General features: G+C 39.2%; 1 protein-coding gene across 1 annotated transcript in view; it reads left to right on the top strand.

Moving 5' to 3' along the window:
* NXPH2 (neurexophilin 2) overlaps positions 1-21,276 on the top strand; it is a 41,693-nt gene that overhangs the window by 4,866 nt on the left and 15,551 nt on the right. The window lies entirely within an intron of this gene.

Genomic DNA, 21,276 nt, shown 5'->3' on the forward strand with positions numbered 1-21,276 from the left:
CAGTTTGAGAATTTATTATCCTGAATTAGGAGTTACGTCTTAAGGTGGATGAGGCTAGGTTTAGTTTAGGAGGTTAACATGCAACATTAAACTCAACTTGTCCTTACATCCCATCTTTTGATGTAGTTCTGTGGAACTGGTGACTGATATTTTGCAGTTTATGTGTAGGTTGACTGGGGCACAAAAAGGTTATAGATTCTGTTTAAAATCTAAACAGCAAGTCCAGTAGACCACAAGATACCCCAGGCTTCCCTGTCACAGGGTATGTAAAATCCAAGTCTCAATCTTTCCATCTGTAACGTGGAAAGTATTTATCTGCCTTTGTAAAGCACTTTGAGAGCTACATGTCAGAGATGTGCTGTAAGTACTTCTTACCAGTAGCACAGTTTAACTGACAGGGAGGTGAATCAGAAGGATCAGTGAAGCCCAAACACTAAACCGGGATGCACTGATCAGTCTCACCTGTCAGTTTTGCTTCCTGAGCCTTGATTTCTACAAGAAGGGGACTCAAACATGGGGGTCAAAAGGGAGCAGCAGAAACCACTCACTGGTCTGGATGTTCAGGGCATTGGAGAGGTTCAGCTTTTCTCTAAGTACACCAAATTCTTCCTATGCTCTCAAAAATTTCACCCTTTATCAACACTTCAGAAACAAAAATGTATGAGGAGAAGTAAGAGCTGCTTGGCATGGCAGAGCATGGGAAATGAGCACTGGGCAGTAATGATCACTGGGGTACCAGTGATTCGTAGCCTGTGGTCTGTGGGTAAGGTGTTAACCTGGATTTGGCTCAAGTATTGAATGAGACCTGGTAATTCTTGGTAATTCTTGGGCACTTCTGGTAAACAGCTGCAATAAGAAAAGATCAGTGTTAGTCTATGTTGAATGGTTTTAAGACAAAAGCTGTAATTCCATAGGTGTGGGTGGCATCTTCCTCAGAAACAGAGGTGCTCAGGGAGGACTGTTCTTTCAGTCTTGCACATGTACTTGTCAATGCATTGAAATCAAATACGTCAAGGGAAAAGGAAGAATCTTTTGCCTTTATCACAAAATCACTGTGATAAGTCATTATTTAAACTGTATACTTCACAGGAAGGACAGTGCATTTGCTCTGTTAATCTTCTAATCCTGATTTTTACCCACCTCTTTAACTCACCACCCATTATAAAGCAAAAGTACTAGCCTCGAAATTTTTACTAGATCAGAACTTGCAGAACTGGATCAAACCTACCAGAACTGGAAAAGAGGAAAGTGAAAGTTCCCATTCACATGACTATTATAAGTTCGTCCTGTACTTGTTTTTCAAACATCCTATTTTGGGGCAGCTTTGGCCTTTCACTTCAAATCTTAAATATGTGTGTATATGTTTCCCCAGCCCCATTCATTGATCCCATTCGGTTTTCATTCTCTCAATTTCCCATGTTCTCATGTTTGTAACTGGTTTATTTAGTTTGTTTATGTAGTTAAAGAATCATTCAGTTAAAGAAAATAATCGGTGGACCTGTTAGGTAGGTTCTGCTTCCAGCAGAGCATCACTACTGTTAAGTAAGTCCATGAGAGTCATGTTTTCCTCTCCTAGAGTCCCCTTGCCCTAATTTAGCACTTTTTACACTTGCAGATTTTCTCTGATACTCTATTTATATTAATCCCATTTATCAGTTTTTTCCTTGTGGCTCATGCTTCAGGAATTATTACTGTACCATTGTAGCACTGAAAATGTGCTGGCATCTGTGCAGAGTCATGCAATGCGGTCGTGCCTGCACGTCGAGTCACGCACTTGGGATAGACCCTGCATCAAATGAACTGATGGAAAAGCCTCAACATGAGGCTTCAGCCCAGGAGCCTGCACCTCATGGCAGGGATCCTCGCAGCACAGAGCATGGGCTGGAGCCTCAACGTTCATCTGCTCCCAGGCTCCATGTACCAGACACTTGGGATGCTGGAAAAGCTATGGGCCCTGTGCAGAAATATTGGAGTTGTCAGCACTCTGCCAGGGGAGCAAGAGATGGGACATGGAGCAGGTAGATGAGTTTCTGGATGAATCGCGCAAAACCTGTGAGGTTTGCAGGTCAGGACTTGGAAAATTAAGTTAATTCCTTTCCTGTAGGGAATCTCCCTGTGGGCTTGTGTTCTGTGTTGGCTGAAAGCTCAGTCAGAGATAATAAAGAGGTTATTTCAGGATTGGAAGGACAAGGAAACAAATTAAGAGTGGAGAGGAAATAAAGGGCTATGAAGATGGGTCCACAGTTAAGACTAAGTAGTTTTCGTCCTTGCAGCAGAGATTTCAATGCTGGTACGATGCTCTGCCCTCCCTGGAATGGCAGCACTTACTGTAAATACAGAATTTGAACAACTTGACTGTAATTTAAGATAGAATTAAAGAGCTGAAGTTCTTTAAGTAGGTTTTCTCTTTGTTCCAAACGACTGGTAGTAATAGAAGCTATTATTAGCAGGGAAACAAAAAATGAAAGAATAGAGAGAAATAGAAAATAAAACTAAGAATCTAATGACTCTAAAATCAGCTTTTATGTGCGTTGGGACCAATTATGGTTATTGTGTCATTACAGTGCAGAGTTGAGGGTACTTTGAATGCCCTAATTCTGCTTTTCCAGATCCAGCATGTTTGGTTTATGTTTATTAACATTTGAGAATTTCCTGACTTTATAGTACTTGTTTTTGGTGATAACCAGGTATTTCTATTACCATGAATCACCAGTATAAACATAACCTTAATTTCATCTTACTGTACCCATTACTTAGGAAAATAAAACAGTCTACATAGAAGCACTTCTGTATTTGTTCTGTTATGTAGATTTGAAGGGCTTTTATGTTTCTGATGGAGAAGGAGCTGGCTGTGCTTGAGGCTGACCTGAAGAAAAAAAAATGTACAGGGACTTGGCTGACGCAGTAAGAGGTGAATATGAGAGAAAGGAAGATGATGGAAATGGAACATCCCTGTGGGCAGGTGGAGTGAGCCTGAGCAGGATGAGAGGGACAGACAGACTGAGAGTAACAAGGAATATTCCCACAGTAACACCAAGTTCTGCATGTGAGAGGCCATGGCACATCCTTTCTGCTGTTAATTCTTCCTACTAGAGAGAATTTGGAAGCGAGATTTTTTTTTTTTTCCAACTAGCTCCTCTGTAGGGCAAAGCAAGGAAGGAAGATTTGAGCTCTCCAACATACCCCAGCTCTTTGATTGTAGAAGGGCAAGGATCTGGCAGTCGCCATGAGCAGTTCTGGGTGCTGTTGCTCAGCATTCCAGGAGGGTAAAATATGGGATTTTCTCCCCCTCCCTAAGGCTGCCTGGCTCTTTTCTCCTTGCAAGCATCTGCTGATTGCTTCTGTTATTTCATTCCATGTGTTTGGAAAGTTGAAACTGCTCTTCCCCATGGGGCTTAGAGGATCTCATGGCCAGCAATTTGTTCTCCAGCCTTCAGCTGTAGTGTCTTCCTCCACCACAGACAGCCTTAAGCATACAAGCACATTTCTAAGTTGAATTTTCTTCTTACTTCAAGCAGTTAGGTTGTTCTTAGAAGAAACCTTCAGAGATTGTGGTACAGGAAGCTTTATAGTACTCTGTAGGTGGACTTTGTGGTACTTTATAGTCAAGATGTGTTACGTGTGCACCGTCATTATTTTGGGAAACCGAAGGAACAAAGGCTGGCTCAGTGTAACAAAACAGAGCTTCGGGGCACGTTTCTTAACTTCACTTTCAGTAGACCAGAATAATATTCTGCACAGCTGACCCTCTCCTTCACTTGCATGCCTCTATACAAAGACAGAGGCAAGGATGAACTTTGTCAGAGGAGAAGCTGGCTTCTGTGTTATGTTTGCATCCATGGTGAATGGCCAGATGTTCATTAATGTGACTTATTCATTACTTTTTAGGTGGCACTGCACACATTTTTCAAGTTAAACATTAGCACTGTACTACATGTTTTCCTCAGATAAAATTCTAATGTATCTACATTTTTAATGCAAAAACACAGTAGTTTGGTATTTTTTGTCTCCAAAAGACAAGAAAATGTATAATTTAGGGTATGTATTTAAAGTACTCAAACCCATGTACAGTTTATTGTAATCTGAGCTTTGAGGAAATTCAGGGTCTGTACTAAAGAGAATATGTGAGTGACAAAGAAATAGCTTTATCCTTACCCTTAAGTGACACTTTGAGGAGGAAAACGTAAAATATAAAAACTCCTCCTGAATATTTTGACAATATATTTTAATATAATTTCAGGACAATGTATAATTATAATATATTTAATTCATATACTACAGGGAGAGGTTGCATTATGAGGCCGTGATCCACATGAGCTCATGGAAACTCCATTGTACCCCTTGGTTCATTGGGTTCAGCCCCACTCCAGTCTGAAAGTCAGATATGGTAGCACAAATCAGTGCCACTAAATCTTGCTAAGAGACCAGATTGGCAAGGTTTAAACCTAAATATGTCTAAACAGCCTTCAGATTTAAACGAAGATTTAAATGCAGGATAATCTGTTCTACAACTGCTGGTTGTAGGCCATGTAGATGTGTGTTCCCATGTGTCAAGAAGTTAGTATTGCATGTGAGAAACTAAACTCCTTATTTCACAGATTTTAATGTTTAATTTGAGGATATTTACAAAATCCTCCTCTTTATGGATTCTTGTCTTAATAATCCACTTCTGTTATGGATTCTTAAGAAATGCTTTTAGTGTGGAGCCTCCTTGGTTTAAAAGCAAATAAAAATCTCTCTAAGATATTCAGAAACAATAAAAAATAGAAAGTCAGGAAACAACATGTTAAATAATTTAAAGATGAAACTTCAGTCTTCAAACTATTTTTTAAAGATTAAAGCACTGTAGCTGCTGAATCTGATCTTAACTGTCCAGCAACAGGGACATTTTCTGAGTGACATAATGTGGGGCAAGGGAGGAATGAAGCCCAGTCCTTCAGGTTTTTTTGAGCAAACAGTGTGCCAGAGAGAAGGCTAAAGCCTGTGTTGTTTTCCACTCATTAAACTAACAAAATGCTAATCAGCTTTGTGGAAAGATTCACCACAGATAATGTTACTTCTGTGGCTGTGACACCACTGAAGAGTTACTGGGTGTGTTAGCCTGGACCACTTTAAAGTAGATGATTTTAACACTTATATGTGACAATTACTTGCTAAATTGCACCTCACTTTCTTTTAAAACAGATTAAATTTTGTCCATTGGTTAAATTCAAGTCTGTTACCATTCAAGGCAAGGAAAAGACTGATATTAAACTGTTTATTGGGTCAGGACAAATCCTGTGATACAGCTGCAGTTGTATGCCAGACTGCTTCATCCTGCTGCTGAACCTCTGCGTAGTTTGCAGTCATTAAATTACTCTTCCAGTACTGGAAACATCCATTTTTGAGTTAATTTTGAGTCAAAGTGCAGAGTCTTCTGTGCTGAATGACAAATCCATCCATCTTCTTCACGTTCCCCTGTTTTGGGTCTGCCCTTTGCTGAAAGGAAGTCTCTGGCCCTCCAGGGAGCTTTTCTGAGCTGCACTGTGCTGTGAGCTGCCTGCTTGGCACCTCTTTTCCTCCCTCCCTCCCTGCTCTACCCTCCTAAAGTTTTTTCCAAGCAGAGGATGCTCATTTCCTCTGGGAAAAGCAGCAGATTCCTCACTTTCCTATTCCTCCTGGAGATGCCCACCTGATCCAAAGTACATTCCCAGGAGCAGGTAGAAAGACTATCTTCCTTTCTACTGCTCAGCTTTTTTTTTTTTTTTTTTTTTTTTTTTTTTCCCCTCTTTAATTTGAAGCAAAACGTACTGTATCTGTGCAGGAAACAAATTAAATAGAGCCACCTTTCCCAGATCTCTTAGTGGTCATTAGTTCACCCCTTGCTGACAACTGTCTGTCCCAACGCTAGTAGTGGATCATTCCAAAGGCTTTATCAGCTTTGAGTCCTGATTTGTATAATATAAGTGTTTCAATCTAAAATTGTCCTTTTTAAACTCAGTTGTTACAAGGCAAAATCTGAGTGGATATCCACTATTAAAGAAAGACTCAAGATGATGTGGGGGCTGTCATACTTTTTTTTTTAAGTAGAAGGTTTTACAGAACTGCATGTGCCATAGACACTGCACTATTTCTCTATAAAGCATATTTTTCCCTTCTGACACCCTCTCCTTCTCAAGGTCTTGCTGTGTCAGGGAGCTCTGGTGTGTAAAATTTAGATCAAGGTCTAGAGATACAATAAACTGTATTTCTACCATGTTAGCATTCTGGGGGTGCAGGTTTTTTGTTTTTTACACTTTCTCTTCTTTCCCCCTAGAACCCAAAATCCCAGATTTTTTTCTTCTACAGCAGTTCTGATGAAATCACGACTGATGTTTTTCCTCAGAGTTCTTAAAAACTGGGAGAGCCATTCTCATCCATCTCTCTCTGAGCCTCTTATTGTTCTTCTTACTAAAACTCAGTGCCAGCATCTAACTGAAGCTAGCTTAAAATAATACGAAGGTAGTTGAGTGTCTGACAAAAGAATAAATTCATTTTTGAGTTAGGACCAATTTGATTTAAAATAAATGAAGTACCTCTAAATGTAAGAATGAAAAAACATGACACACCTCATACTCAGATCCATTTTATGGTATTCACGCCATAATCCTTTTATTCAGATATGCATGACCTATGTATTATCAGCACTGGACAGCCTAACACTGTTGTGACTAGGGAATTTAAACTCTACATTTTATTTAACAAAACCTTTTTGTGGATATTGAATGGGATCTGTTACTCTGCTTGCTTAGACTGAAGGTTCAGTGTTGCTGTTCTTAATATTTAATGTTGAACAATGGGGGAAGGAATGAATTTAAAATAGCTAACTTTGTATTTATGACTAAGAATACCATTCTGCAGAATTTGACTTCTGGTGAGTTTGCAATATTCTTTCAATAAAGAGTACAGTTATATTTTTGGTGGAATAACAAGATTAATATGGTAAAAAATACAAATTTAGTAGGTATTGTATCTTTCTTGAGTTTTGATGGATTGGATTGTCTTGTCAAGTTCAGATCAACTACTAGATTTATTTTTAATCAATGTCAGTAAAGCTGGTAACTGTGAAGGAGATTCAACTTTATGTTCTGTTTAGATATTAAAACTGTAGTCCTGATAACACAAAGCAGTAGTCACTTAACTGATGTGTCCCATACCAGTGCTATTAATATCCTTCTGTGCATTCAGGGAATATTGAGATAAACTGATCTGCGAGTGCCCTATGTCCCAATTTCTATCTTACCCACTACAATTATTTAATAGAAATCAAATTATCTTTGAGATCACCAGCTCTGTCAGCTCTGATTGAAGTGCACAGAATGGTCAAACAGTTATTTGAGTGGGACTGACACACAGCTGACGGGCAACAGCATCAGAGGAAGCTTGATTTTCTCGGCAAATGGACTAAAATAATATTTGAAACAGAAATTAGGCTGAATGCCAAAACACGCTTGCATCCCAATGAGAAGTTCATGAGGACTTCCTCGGGTGGTCACATTCCGGGGTTTTGGTTGTTGTTGTATAGACACATAGAAGCTACAAAAGACATTTTGATATTTCTTGGCTGTAACGAAAACAATGGGCTACTGTATAATTCATTTGGTTCAGGCTCCTCTTCAGAATACTCAACCGGAAAAGAAGTAGTAATCAATTTTAGTGGGGCAAGAAAGCCTACACAAATAAAGGTGTTTGGGTTTTTTCTCATTTCTTCAGATTGAGACTAACATATTAACTAAACGTGGTCAGGAATTTTTCTACGTTTCTGGAAAATTCAAAGTCATTAAAAGAGAGTAGAGAAGTTACCTCTATCAGAGTTTTGAATTAAACACCTGCAGTTTTCATATGGTGCCTGTGAATGAGATTCCACAAGCTCCCCACACAGAAGGAAGGACGATACCTAGCAAGGTCCTAAGAAGAAAGGATCAGTAGCTTAAAATGTGCATCCCCTTAGAAAATTCAGAGCTTTCCTCTGGGTTGCAAGGGTGTCTTCCTTCACTTAGACTAGCAGACTTTTTAAGGGAGGCTGGTTAGCCTAAGGTACAACAACTCTGAATGAATAAAGGGGTGATAATATCTCCATTCTCCCTGCGCAAATAATTCAGGACTTATTCCCTAATTAGGGTAGCAGAAGGGAAAGTGAGCCAAGACAGTATGGTATTTATCAAGGTAGACAGTGTTCTACAGGAGGCTGCTCAGTCCCTGCCCTCAAAGGGACTGAAACCTGCTTAGATCTACCTTTTGGAGGAAGAAGGAGAATAAGTACAAATTTTTTTATTTCATTTTTACGGGAGGTGGGATATGTATGTTCAAATTCAGTGAGAGCAGGAAAGTAACTTCCTTCTCACACCTACTAGAAGAGGTACTTGATCCTCCAAAGAGACACTGGATTAAAAAACCCTAAAAACCTAAACTAAACTAAAAAGTGGTGGAGGTATCACTGCAAGCACTTTTTTCCTCCTTCTGTGACCTTAGTCAAAGGTATGTGAAAACCACACCCTAGATTGGATCCATCAACAGAAATCAATGAAGGAAAGCCTAGACTCGTATCCCGAGAGAGCCCATACATGGATTAGGAGCTCAGGTGCTTGGCGAGGCATGCTCCAAAACAAACTAAAGGGAATTTGTGTTCTTAAAATATAAGGACTACTTGGGCCATGTGTCTTACAGTGTGGTTTTAGAGGTTGTAGGTTTAGGACCTATAGGTATCTGTTATGAACCTGTGGAAAAACTGTACTTGCTGTCTCTCGAGCTCTTCATGCTCTTTTATTGTTTCATTTAGCAGATGGATACCTGATAGCTTCTTGTGATGTGGGATTGCTCATACTGAATGCTTCCTAGTATTCTTCCTTAGGTTTTTGGGGTTTTTTTTTTTAGACAGTCTCACGAGAATCCCCAGGAAGTTTCACAGCTGATAGTATCATATTGTTTGGTAAGTTTTTCCTAATACTATAAACAAAGTTTCCTAATTCCTTCCTGTTATGCTTAGCTACCTTCTGTTCTATCACTCTTGAGACACTTCGCTCTAGGCTGCATTATTTGTCTGTTCCTGGGGATCTTTTCCTCAAAGAGCTACAACGTTAGCATTGTGAGTCACAGCAAGTTTTACCCGTTTTCTGATCTTTTCTACTGATCATGCGTGTTTGGAGTAACTAGCGTCCTTTTTTTTCTTTCCTCTTTCCTGTTGATTTTCACAGAACATCTTAATGGAAAGATATCCACAGTACTGACCCAACTTGCTAGGGTTAAAAGATACCATCTAAACATAGAGGACTCTTGGAGAATTTGGTAATTTTGCAGATGAAGAAAATGCACTAGATTCAGGACGAAGACATTATATTCTGAATAATTCTCTCAGAATATTCTTTCTACTTTAAACTGCAATGCTTTCACTACCAATTTTTTTTATCCACCTCTGGGCGCGCTATCTCGGCAGTTTGGTTTTTTTTCTGGACGTCAGCAGAGAGCCCATGAGGATACATGTATATTCTGCAAATGTGAACTATGTAACTATATTAGCACTATGCACAAGTTAGCAAGCACAGCACCAAAAGATAGTATAAGCACAATTACAAGGTTTTGATCAGCCCAGAGCTCAGGGGGAAAATTCTTGTATCTAGCCAGAAACTTTACCATTCTCCCCGACATATTACTGCCATTGCAAACTCTTCAGGGGTGCCTTCTGCTTTGTGTACAGGGCTGAGCACACATCGGTGCTCTGAGTAAATACAGTAGTGGCTGAAAAGAAAAATAACAGCAGGAATTACAGATTGTGTACCTAAATATATACCTAAATATTTTGCTTGGTCTTTCATTTCTATTTAAAAAAATATCCCATGAATTCCCGAGGGACTTATTTCTTTGCAAGAAATGACAACCTTTGTAGCTGTCAATGTGTAAGAAAAGCTTCTGTTGAAAGATGCTATTAAAAAAAATCACGTAGTCTGTTGATATAAACCTGATACTGCTTCAAATTTCCTATTCCTGAAAGAAATATGTTTGGAGTACTCTGTAAAATAGTCCTTTTACTTGGAATCACCACCTGTTTCTCATACAAGTCATCATCTTTAATAGATAAACTTTCCATTAAGAGCTAGACAAGGTGCTAGTTTTTCTTGCAGTAGTCAGAAATAAGAACAATAAATGTGTGGGAGAAATTAATCAATTTGGTTAGAAACATCAAGGTGTGTGCCTATCTGAAATATAGACAAATCAGTTCAGAGAAGGCTCCAAGTATAGAATTATTGACTCTGGAGGATTAGATACAGAATAACCTTCCTAGGCTGTGCTTTGTCAATATTAAGTAGTGCTTGCAAGGTGAGTAGTTGAACAGTCTCATTCCCCTCAGCAAAACTTTAATAGTAGATGCATCATAGCTTTCCCTAAAAATGTTTTCCTTTTATAAATTACACTGCTGCGAAAGTATATTAGTTCTATGCATTTACTAATGTTCTGTAAGACAGTATAAATAAGAGCAACTGATTGACATAACCCATAAAAGTACATCAATGTATCTCTCTTTCTGATCTGGTTGTTCATTTTCTGGTTGCGGTCTCAATTCTAGGACCAACTGGTTGATCCCTCCATGTGGTGTGTCACAATCCTGGCAGCGACGGGGTCTGCCATACTACATCTGTGTGCAGGAGATCGCAATGAATCTTTTTTTTTTTTAATCTTTGTAAATATAAATACAATTCTCAGAGGTTAACTTTTGAGGTAAATTCTTCTTTCATACAGTGCTAATTGTATGTCTGCACTGAAATAATTTTGAGTCTGTCAGGCAAAAAAAAATTCTTCAAAATGCTTTTGAGCCATGTATTCAAGAAGTGAACTGTCTTCCAGACAACTCAAATAGGAAGCAGTCTGTGTCTAGCTGTATTACCAAGCAAGGAAGAACATCTCATCCCATGACACATTCAGTATATATATGTAAGACAATGTCCTAGGAAGTTAGCAGATGAAAGCTGTCTTTTAAGTCTCACACAGTACAAATATGACTTTTGTTTCAAGGAATGTGTGCATTTGAAACAAGGAAAAAGAATTGCTAAATTCATTTATATGCTGCCTTTCAAAGCCTATCATTGAGATAATCGAATTTGATTCATCACGATTAAAAAGTAAATCTGCTAGGAATTTTTTTTTTTTTTTTTTTAATGGATCACATCCAGTGTTTTGGCACAAACATTTCTCTGGTGAAGTAAAGACAGCATACTGGAAGAGTGGGAGGAAGGCAGCAGGAGTACCTTTTCTGGTAACCATGCTTGCTTAATTTGGTGGAGGAAGTTCACCCTCCCAGCGATATTGCACTGCTGGCATAAATATGGCCTTGAGGAATAAAAGCACACTACTGATACTGAGAGGAAGCAGCAGACTTAAATACTCTGTGCCCATCAGTGTCTGTTGAATTGAAAGTTGCATTTTTGTTAATATGGAAATTCTACATGTTTAATAATATCCCTCCTTAGGATTCTTCAAACCCAACAGCAACAACTTTCAACAATGTGTTTCAAAAATAACTTTATAATGAAATTTAAAACAAACAAGATTGTTTAAATCATCTTCTTTGGGAAAATTAATTTTCAGGGGTTTTATTTAGTTTCTAATGTGTTTTCTACCAAACTACCTCAAAACTTTTCGGTAATGGTAGTGATTGTGAAAATTTAAGCCTACAGAATCCCTCTGTGGATTCATTCTATAGTCTTACAGAAGAATGGGACTTCCAGTTAGAGCACAACTCATTAGCCACTATCTTCTGAGCCTGAGTCCAGCTGCTTTTTCACCCAAACAATAACCTACTCATCAAGGCAGTAACATCCCAACTTGGAGACAGAGATGTTTAGGAGGCTGTGTCAAAAACCTTGATAAAATAGATGATGTTCCTCTGCTCTCTCCTCATCTACAGATCTAGTCTTTTGATAAATATTTGGCAATCAGTTTAGTAAAGCATGGTAAATTTAGTAAATCTATGGTAAATCCATGCTGGCTCTTCCAGTCATCTTCCCCTTCATCTGCCCAGATAGGACTTTAGAAAGGATTTATTTCATGATTTCCCCAGGGGCTGAAGTGAGTCTGAGGAGCTGGTAATCTCCCAGGTTTTTTTTGAAAATGGTCACTACAGTTGGGTTTTTCCTGGTCATCAGGGACCTCCCCAGTCTCCAAAGCCTTTTAAATTTGATAGTGAACAGCCTCATAATAACACCAGCCAGCTCTTTCAACACACTTGAATGATACCCATCCATCCCTGTGGACTATGTATGAGTTCAGATTGCTCAGGGGATCCCTGACTAAATTATCTTCTGAGACTGATAGTAAGGATTATGTAGGGAATAGAATCTAAACTTCAGAAGACTTCAATTGGTTGCACTTAGTTGTGCAAGAGTCAAATGCGTCCCTTGGTGTTCAGTACTGTATCACTAAGATAGGCACTGCTGTTTTTGTTTAGTGATGGATACTAAATGATCATTAAGCCAAAATTTAAATAATCATCTCCAAAGGAATAGTTGTCATTCACAATTTTTTCTCTCAATTAACTAAAAGGACATGGTGGTTCACTTCAAGTCTCTTCAGGAAATCTAACTTTTACATAAAAAGGGTAGGTCTTGAGTTTGGTCTTCCAGTATTGCAATGGAGAATGGCCTTGTAGAGGCAGAAGGAAATGTGCTTCTGGGGCATTGGAAATGTTCCTTGTGGAAGAGGATTCTCCAAAGGGGAGCAGCAGTGTGCACTCTCTTCGTGACTCTGGAGCACCAGTCCTGTAAGAACTGCTTCATTCTCCCTTCTTTCTCTATCCCTGTATAGTTTGAACACAGTATACTTTTCCCCGAAGTCTACATCATCAATGTATAAGATTAGCAAGAACTCTGAGAACAACATTAGTGTAGGTTAGCCCCATTTTTGGAGTAAAAACTCAAGACTAACTTGCTTAAAATACTGATTGTTATATTCTTTGCTCTGTTATATTTTCGCAATATCCACAGATACAGAAATAATATATATTTAAGGCAGACACAGAGAGATGATTTGTAATTCTTTGTAAATCTCATCTTTCTGAATTCAACCAGTGCTTTATGGCTAGCAAGTGCAGAGGTAAAACTGCCAGCCTATGCTTTGAGTCAGACTAACAACTTTTGCTCTTGCAAGAATGATTAGCATTTTTAATCATCTGTTAGTTTTAGGGTTTGTAGATAAATTATTATATTGAGAAAATCTAGATAGGCAAATGAACCTCAAAGCAATTATAACACCTGAAAATTTATCGAAGTGTAGTGATATTTTTCAGCTATGGAAAGAAATTATTGGTAACTGTTGTCAAGCACTTGCAGTTTTCTACCATACGGGAACTTCATTCTCCCCTCAGTTTGTTAGCTGATGTAGTGACAAGCTGCAGAGAGATGACAGATTTAGCCAAGGATTTAGAGTCTGAACACCTGTGTAGTGTCATGCATTTAAAAATAGAATGTGACAGCAAAACACATCAACCCTCTAATGTCCAAATGGAAACCACAGGGGTTTTTCCTTCAACTTTTATCCAGAGAAATAGCTTTCAATCACCACTGTCCAAGTAAAAATACAAAGCAAAAGCTGTTTTGTTGAAGTCCAAAATAAACAGGAATAAATCGGAGTGGTAGGCACAGGTGCACCAGAAATATTCAGCAATCACCATTTCTTTCTTCTCGATGATGTTCTGATGGCCTTCATCTTTGAGGGTTGCGGATTATTAATGTTCAGTAGCAATTTTTTCAGGAAACACTTGCTGGTGGGTTAGAAGAAGACTGTTGACTAAAGCTACTTTGCATACCTTGACTTCTGTATGACTCATTCAACCCTTCAATGAAGCTATCAAAAGCCACCAAAACATTTTTTGTTTTGTATAATCTTCTCTATGGGAGAAAAAAGCATAAACCAAGGGCAGAAAGATAAAAACAGTCTTGCTTGATTACTGGGTTAGAAGCGTGCATTATGCTCTCCTCTGGAGGAGCTTACGTCATTGACAGTGTTTGAAGGGAACATCTCTGCTTTCCATCTCCTTTAATAGTATCCTTGAAACGTTAATCAAAACTAAAGCATATAATTTTTATTTTTTTCTTTTGTACAAAGGGAACTAGGTTTCCCAGTCTGTCTGAGCCTCTGAGCTGGCTGCAGTCCCTGCCGGCCACCAGCATGCTCTGCTGTCCTCTAGGGCTGGGCACAATTACCAGGCAGCACTGTGTGCTGGCAATGAACCCAGTCCATCCCCTTTTGCCTTTACAGGGTGCTAACCTTCCAGCATGTGCTCTTGTTTCAGCAAAACCTTTGGTTTTGAAGGTTGTATACTTTTTCTTCATACTGGGTGCAGTAATTTTGAAAGGGTTTTTTGGCCTCATTTCTATTGCAATCCTATTAATTGTGTTTAAAAGGACATTTATTCAGTGTTTTGGGACAAGGTTTTTATGTGACTGTGTGACAGGGAATTAAGGGAGGTCCCCATTTAGCGATTCTGTGCTCTCATTTATGTGTATGAGAGACAGAAATCTACTTTACAATCAGATAGGAATTAGCATTTTGGATGATAAAAACTATCACACATGAATGGGTTGCTTCTTAAAATCAATGAAATAAATTAGACTCCCTGTTTAGGAGCATCTGGCACCCTTAAAACCTAGTTCATATAATGATATCTTTGTTTATTAAAAAGAATTATGTAACAATATGGTTGATTTATTTCAAGATGATTGGCTTAGGAACTTAATTGGACTATGCAGTACACCAGAGCAAGAAAAAATAATTTAATTAGCTCATTCATTTGTGGATGGCTGGAAGCACTCTGCATAGTGCTCAGCTTCTTTAAAGGTGTGCAGCCATTTCATCCTGCAAGGAACTGAACCTTTTTAACTTGCACAGATACTGTCTTCACACTTACAGGACCATCAGCACCAAGCTGATGTTCAGGCATTGGGCACCAGTCGAATCCCACAGAAACCAGGAAGAAGTGTCCCTTGAATACAAAGAGCACTCAATGACTCCTTGCAGGCAAAGGAACCTTTCTGGAGAAACAGCAAGACAAAAATGTGCTTTGAAGAAATAAAACTTGTTTTCCCCCACTGTGGTCTCTCTTTTCCATTGAGCTGAAACTCCCACCTTCCAACTCCTAACTACTATTAACATACCAGAAAATTTGCATGCCGTATCCAAGTTTTATATTCATCCTGGTGCAAAGTATTATTTCCAGGATGACTACTTATACATGAAAACCATGCACTTGCAACACCGTTTGACTGCTTTACGAGGTTACCACCTCTCAACTGAGACAGAGCAGTAGTACTTTTTAAATTATTATTGTTATTGGTGAACCTCTTAGTAACACAGAAGTAATGGCATTACTGGAGAAGAGAAGGCCCTGAGAGATCTTAGAGCAGCCTTCCAGTACTCCAAGAGGGCTACAGGAAAGCTGGGGAGGGTTTCTTTATCAGGAGGTGTAGGGATAGGATGAGGGGTAACAGTTTTAAACTGAAAGAGGATAGATTTAGATTAGATAGAAGGAAAAAATTCTTCCCTGAGAGGGTGGTGAGACACCAGCACAGGTTTCCCAGAGCAGCTGTGACTGCCCCCTCCCTGGCAGTGTCCAAGGCCAGGTTGGACGGGGCTTTGGGCAACCTGGGCTAATGGAAGGTGGCCCTGTCCATGGCAGGGGAGTTGGAATGAGATGACCTTTAAGGTCCCTTCCAACCCAAACCATTCTATGATTATTTATTGAAACGTGTTCAAATTTCTTAATATCCAAATAGTAATTTCAGAGTAGCATTTGAGGGTAGTTCAAATAACTTTCAAGATCTCTCTGCTTTATGTCAGTTCCAAATGCAACTTGTTGTGTCAGCCAAGACACTGCTGTCTTGGGGGCAAATTCCACTTAAGTGGAGTTAATCACATCAGCATAATTTGTTTCTATACTCTAGTTTTACACCAATTTAAATAAAATTAGAGGTTTGGGTGTTGATTTCTCTTGTGCTGTTAGCTTAAGATACTCTGAGTCCCAGATGATTTCTTTTTCCATTGCTATAACTGAATGCCAAACTCCCCATTTCTCTCCCACCCCACCAAAGCACACAGAAAACAGGACAAAAAACCTAAAATAATATCAGAGTAAGGATTTGACTTAAAACATAAAAGAAATAGGGTTAAAATTCCATACTTATCACACCCTGTTGTACCTAGATACTGCCGCACATCTGGTATGTGAGATAATGCACTATTTAGAGACTGTGCTACAAACACAGAAAATTGGAAATGAGTTGCAAGTCTTAACGCTACATTTCTTCACTACTGGGAGCAAGTAAGGCCCTGTTTTTCACTCATTTTGTAGGTTGTGTGGTTTGATTCCTTCTGTTTGTTTGCTCTGTAAACAATATAGGCATGAAGGAAATCAGAAAATGAATGGTTCTGTAAGAAATATTTTGTGCTGCACAACTGAGAAGGATTTTTTTATAAACTCCTAGGCTGTATACCAAGGTTTAATTTTAATATTAGCCACAGCAAAAAATAGGAGATACTTGGTTGAAGCCATGGGTGGAGCAATAAAAAGCACATGTATCTTTTTAATTCATTTATCATGTAATATAAATAATGTAAACCAAAGACAGGGGTTAGCCATTCTTGACCTGCAACAGAGTATATTCTCTCCAGACTACCTGGTGTTATAATTCAACTTTGTCAGGATCACACATATCAGTTATTTGCATGAGTCTAGCCTGTAGCTATCAGACAGGAGATGTTAAATCTGCATGCAGCCAACATGCTTTCAGGTTACTTCTTACAGAAACTCATGGATGGCTGCATGGGTCTGACCTCTGGTAGGGAATGTTTTCCTGATACAACCATGCAAAACACAAGATCTTTATTACAAAAAAATGACCCAGGCATAGTACATTTAGCTTTGGACTTAATGTACAGGAAATCAAGTATGTCTCTAAACATAGAACATCAACTTTATCTGACCTTTTATACTCACATTCTTCCAAATTAAATGCTTTCTCTTGCTTTTGTGTGTGCATGCCTGAATGTCTGTTCAACAATAGTGGGAAAGGAGAGGGCTTCCATGACAGAAGAGGAGAATGGCTGTCTTTAATGCAAAGCCTGGTATTAGTGACGTGCTCCCAACATCCAGCACCAGGCAGGATGGCACTGGGGAGGAGTACAACGCACAGGGAAGCTGTTGGTGCGTGGCCAACCCCCTGTTCCTGAATCCAGACCAGAGTGGGAGCAGCTCTCATACCTTGAGGGGAGAGGAACAGTGGTGGGAGCATCACAGTCTGACTACAAGGCCAGGAAAGCAGCATCCCAAACTAGAGAGAGGAGCAGCCCTCCAACCTGTGCTACGTTTATCCTGTGTAGTGGCTATGAAGGGGAGAAAAAGCAGCTAAATGAAGCATGCTGTTGGCACCCTGGAGAAAACATCTCCTGAGTATTGAACAGCAATGAAGTGCACATCAAAATTGTTTAGACATTTTGATCCATATTTAGCTATCAGAATTTTGGCTGAAATTCAGCTGAGCCCTAAGCAAAGTCGAACACAAGCCACATACATCTTATCTACACTAATGAGGTGTTACCCTTTGCTGACTGGGAGGAGATCTGCCAAGACTGTCTTTTCTGGGGCATGATTTGGAAATACCAACTCTCTGTTCAGTGAAAAGTAATGTATTCAAGCTTCTTGTTCTCCGGATGTAGGTGATAACAATCCTTGTTTCTCACTGCAAGTCCAGCCATCCTGCTCTCCTCTGAGAATGACTTGTGGATGGAAGAAGCTGCTACGCCTTGAACAGGAGCTGGAAGGTTCCCTGCTTCAACCCCAACCAAGATGAACAGGGAAACCAGATTTATTTACAGATTTCTGAGCCAAAATCCATAGCACACTTACATGCATATACTTTGCCTAATTTGATGATCATGCCTGGTCCAGATTAAGTTTGTACTGGTGGGTGATCCAGGCACACAGGGAACAGGCATGGGGCTGTGCTCCCTGCATCCTTATCCCTGCAGCATTGTAGTGTTTTGCCAATTATTAAGCCTAGCATGAAGGACACAGCCAGCATAAAGATGAACCAATAACCAAACTGTATTTGATACAAAAGGGTCAGTACATGGGTGAGCACTGGGGGTACAAACAAGTCAGATTATACATAATCAACATCAATCCCACTGACCCCAACAACAACACCACATGACCAACAATGGGTGGAATAAATGGTAAAATGCAGTCTCCCATAGAAGGGACAGGAGACAACTGAGTCAACAAGCCAAGTACATAAGACCAAGGAAGCCACATCATGAATCCCCACAGAGCCCACGTTTACAAAAGCCAGACCTGACTGGAGCCCAGTCCCAGGGAGGCGGGAGGTCCTTCCCCAACAGGGAACTCTGCACAGGGCATCCCCCTCACACACAGACACTGCCCCTCCTGCAAGGGGTCGCAGCTGTTATCCCTGCGTGGGACACCTGACCTTGGGTTACTCAATGCAGGACACCTGGGGCTCGTTTACCCAGTGGCTCCGTCTGCAAGGCTGCCGCACCCTGGGGGGAAGCTTAAATGTAAACTCACCCCCCTTTGGGAAGGGCTGTGGGAATCACCCATATGTCAACCTTAATTTGGGGCTTGGGGTTGAAACCCCAGCATTTCATGTGGGCACGTAGAACAGACAGACAAGCCCTTCCTGAAATGGTTCATCACAACCCACTGGCACTTTCATAGATATGAGAAGTTGTAATGTTATTTGATGTAACACAGTTTACTGGCCTGATCATGGAGAACTCAGAGATTTGTAAAATCACATTTTTATTACTGGTTCAGTCATGCACATACATATTTATAGACTTTTGAAAACCTTTGTAATCGATCACATAGGGCAGCACATTCAATTTTAATACAAGGGATTGCTTCCTGTCCCTGTAGGACCACATTTTGTATCCACAGGAGGCAGTTTAAGACATTTACATCAGAGTTGCTTCTTTGTCTGTCATATGCTTATTACCAGCTTTGGTCTAGGCAGCAGTTACATTTAGATTTGTTTCCTTCTTTGATCTCCACAATCTGTATGAAAACACACATTAGACACAAGAAGGAATGTGTGACTTTTTAAGCCTGACTTGACTTACACAACGCAAGTCCTTGTACTATCTGTTTATCAGTTCACATCTCATATGTCTTGCTTTAAAAAGTTGTTTTTCCTAACCCAAATTTGTTTGGGTTTTGAGATTACTCATGCCACTTGTTAACGTTCAGTCCCAAACCCATTCATAAATTGTGGTTAGGCTTCTTATACAGACTTAGAATTTGGCTATTTAATGAAAAAGACCTTATTTCATATTAAACCTTTTCAGACAGTGTGTGAATTAAGCAGTGACTTGTAAGTCTTAGTTGCAATTATGGATTCTTCCGAATGGACTCGTTCTGCTTTTTAAAAAGTAGTGAGAACTAATTACTGCAGAGTGGCTATTTTCAGAGTAAATCTTAAATTAACAAACTCCATTTTAGAAGCAAATTCATTATCTGCCAGGGAGCTCAAGACTATGGTCAGCTGAAAAAGCAAAATAAACAAAAAAAAAGATTTCAACACCAGAGTGCAAAAGGAATGCTTTGGTTTTGTTGTCATGTGTGGTCAAGTCCAGGAGCAGGGGAGAGAGCCAAAGGGGTTCTTAGCAGAGGAACGTGGATAATGTAGACATTATCTAAAGTTTTTGGGAAAAAAAATGTCTGCTGTGAGTGAAGACAAACGAGTCAACAGAGCTGAGATTTCTCATTAAATGCATATCTGAATTGATCTCATATTCAAACCGTTCGAGGTTTTGCAGTCAAAGGTTTGGGGTCCAGCTGGCTATTGCAGCACATTTATCCACTGATATTTGCATTCCAATTTGCATGATTTGTGCTAACACAGAAAAGACTTTTTAAGGTTATGCTTTTCTACAGACTTTCCTCTAAAACACCTTTAGTATATGCGTCTGAAAAGAACACTTCCTACTGTCTTGTTTCAAGGATTGTACATTTTCTAGGGTATACGTTTTAGACGTGTGTGCCTTAAAAGCAATGTGCTAGAGTCCCATTTCCCCTGCCCCCAGTCCTCCTGCAGGTGATTTATCTGCCTTTAGTGCTTGTTTCACCAACTGCAAGCACCCTGCTAGTACAGTTCTTTTATGCAACCTGAAAATGTTATTCTTTATATGCCAATTGAAATACATCAAATGCATCGTGGGATGAGACCAAATTAATACTTGGGGTTATGTGCACAGTAAATCACAGCAAAAGGAAGATTGAAAGATGTAAAGATGCAGTGAATGTATTCTCCTTTTGTTTGATATAGATATGGCATATGTGGAGCAAATAGGTTTGAAATTATATTTTTATATGCAAATGACAGCAATTTGTATTAACTCCTATTGTGCTAGAATGCAACATTTTCATCTGATGTAAGCCTTTCTTCAGGTCCTCTTTCTGTTCTTACAGTGCATGTACAAAGATCTTAGATATGAAATATCTCAGTAAATTACTAAAGGGGAACATGTTGTGACATTCTTCCAGTTGAACTAGATATCAAAACTCATCTTTTCTCCTGTTTCTAAACCCAAGTCACAGATTTACTATATCAGGACAAATCTAACCAACTTTAATTAAGCCCTGTTAAAACTTACATGGTGACTGGATTTCAAACTTGGACTTTGTAATTTTTAAAGTGTTTCAAAGCTATCATTTTATTTTGGAATTAACATTTCACATACATACTGCTGGTCTTGAATAGAACTAATTGCAGTTTGTTCATCTGTTTGTTTTAAAAATTAATCAAAAACCCCAAGTGTTTATATTGATAAATATCTAAAAAAATATATATAAGGAAAATGTTTCTATTTTAGAAAGCTTTTAATTTATTAAAATTAAATAAAAGATTTGACCAACTAATCTCAAACTCTTCCCCAAATCTTCAAAGCACAAACATATTCAGGCTGAAAGGAATTCTGGTTTTGCTCTTCTTAGGAACATAAAAGATGGTTGAATAAATTAACAGGGATTAAATTTGGGTTTCAATAGGACCTTACTGTATGAAGTCACTGTTACTATACCATTATGCAGCGCACAATGGCTGCAGGCGTGGCTGGCTGCTGCTAGGCAAAGGCTAATATTGTTTCACCTTAAAACTTAATAATAAGGCAGCTTCAGTCAATGATTTTCTCTTCTTTAAGAGAGTAATTCATTTAGGAAAGCAGCATGCATGCGTGTGTGTAGGCAGCAATAAA

Source organism: Athene noctua, chromosome 7 (genome assembly GCF_965140245.1).
Source record: "Athene noctua chromosome 7, bAthNoc1.hap1.1, whole genome shotgun sequence".
Classification (NCBI taxonomy): Eukaryota; Metazoa; Chordata; class Aves; order Strigiformes; family Strigidae; genus Athene; species Athene noctua.